Below are 2,288 nucleotides of genomic sequence, written 5' to 3' on the forward strand. Positions count from 1 at the left end.
AAATCCAGTCGCTGCTGTGACTTGAGGTAAAGGAGGTTACCCCAAATAATCTGGGTGGGCCTGATCATTTCATTGAGGACAAGAAACTCCGCCTGTGGACTGCAGCGCCAGCTCCTGTCGAGTCGTCCCGGCTGCCTCTAAGGAAGGCTTGCCCTGCAGTTTGGGACTTGCCTCACCAGACCCCACCATCACATCAGCCAGTGCCTTGCAATAAATCTCTTTGAATGCTGATATTTCTATCTATTGGCTATTTCTCTGGAGCACCCTGTCCTCTAGGTTGGGCTGGGGCCTCTGCTTGTGCTTTTGTCATTCCCTTTGCTTCCCTGCGCCTGGAGACGCTGTGCTCTGTCATCGTTGCTGGTCCGGTTCCTGCCCACCCTGCTCCTCCAGGGCATCCTACAAATGTCCTGTGCCACCGCCTCTCACAGAGCTGACAGGAGCAGAGTGAGGATTCATGACCATGCCTCAATCCTGAATTCCCCTCGCCCATTCCTCTCTGGATGCCATCTCACTACTTTGTCTTACTTCCACTGCTTCAGAGGCCTGAGATTCACCATCCTGGGGTGCACATGCCCCCATGAGCAGCATTCGCACAGGACAGGAGCCTCTAAAGGCAGTGACTGCAGGATTCAACTTGTACTGAACCCAAAGAAATATTAATGTGAGGCCAGGCACAGTGGCTCATGCCTGTAATCCCTGTACTTTGGGAGGCCGAGGCAGGCAGATCACTTGAGGTCAGGAGTTCGAGACCAGCCTGGCCAATGTGGTGAAACTCTGCTAGTAAAAATATAAAAGTTAGCTGGGCGTGGTGGCGTACGCTTGTAATCCTAGCTACTCAGAGGAAGGAGAATCACTTGAACCCAGGAGGCAGAGGTTGCAGTGAGCTGAGCTAGCACCACGGCACTCCAGCCTGGGCAACAGAGCAAGAGTCCGTTAAAAAAGAAAGAAAGAAGAGGGGGAGAGAGAGAGAGAAGGAATATGAATGTGAGGTTGATGGCAGCCTTTCCTACTGACGTAGCAGTGACATGGAAAGTACAAGGTTTCAGCCTCAAGGAGGAATATCCTTTAAACACGCCTCGAAAGACAGTGGCCATCCCTGCCAGCATCAGGAGTCCATTCTTTCCAAACACACAGAGTCCAGCGAGGACAAGCCAGGCCACAGGAGCTGAGGCTGCCAAAAACACTTCTGTGCCTTGTGAGTTAAATTAACATCATGTTGATGCGCAGTGGCTCACACCTGCAACCCCAGCCCTCTGGGAGGTGAAGGCAGGAGGATCTCTTGAGCCCAGGAGTTCAAGACCAGCCTGGGCAATATAGTGAGACCCTCAATTTCTACAAAAATAAAAATATTAACCAGGTCTTGTGGCACACATCTAGTAACGCCAGTTACCTCAGAGACTGAGGCAAGAGGATCACATGAGCCCAGGAGGTCAAAGCTGTGGTGAGCTATGATCACACCACTGCACTCCAACCTGGGCGACAGAGCAACACCCTGTCTCCAAAAATATAATAAACATCATGGCTTGGTGCAGTGACTCATGCCTGTCTGTAATCTCAGCACTTTGAGAGGCCAAGGCGGGTGAATCACCTGAACTCAGGAGTTCAAGACCAGCCTGGCCAACATGGCAAGACCCCCGTCTTTACTAAAAAAATATAAAGATTAGCCAGGCGTGGTGGCGTGTGCCTGTAATCCCAGGTATTTGGGAGGCTGAGGCAGGAGAATCACTTGAACCTGGGAGATGGAGGCTGCAGTGAGCGAAGATCGTGCCACTGCACTCTAGCCTGGGCAACACAGCGTTTCTATAGAGAAACTTTTTTTTTTTTTTTTAAATAAATGCTACTCACAGCAGCAGAAGCTAAACACTGGAAACAACTCACCATCTATCAGCCATGGTCTGGTAAATAATCTATAAACTATGGAGCACCCCACCCCAGAATACCGCGGAGAGGTTTAGCAAAGGCGGCGAGGCTCTCCATTGGATGGAGCGTGACCTTCCGGCCATACTGCTAAGAAAAAAGACCCAGCACGGCTGGGCGTGGTGGCTCACACCTATAATCCCAGCACTTTGGGAGGCCTGAGGTCGGGAGTTCGAGGCCAACCTGACCAACATGGAGAAACCCCATCTCTACTAAAAATACAAAATTAACCGGATGTGGTGGCGCACTCCTGTAATCCGAGCTACTTGGGAGGTTGAGGCAGGAGAATCGCTTGAACCCGGGAGGCGGAGGTTGCGATTAGCCGAGATTGCGCCATTGCACTCCAGCCTGGGCAACAAGAGCGAAAACCC

This window comes from Mandrillus leucophaeus, unplaced genomic scaffold, assembly GCF_000951045.1.
Source record: "Mandrillus leucophaeus isolate KB7577 unplaced genomic scaffold, Mleu.le_1.0 Scaffold1, whole genome shotgun sequence".
NCBI classification, from domain to species: Eukaryota; Metazoa; Chordata; class Mammalia; order Primates; family Cercopithecidae; genus Mandrillus; species Mandrillus leucophaeus.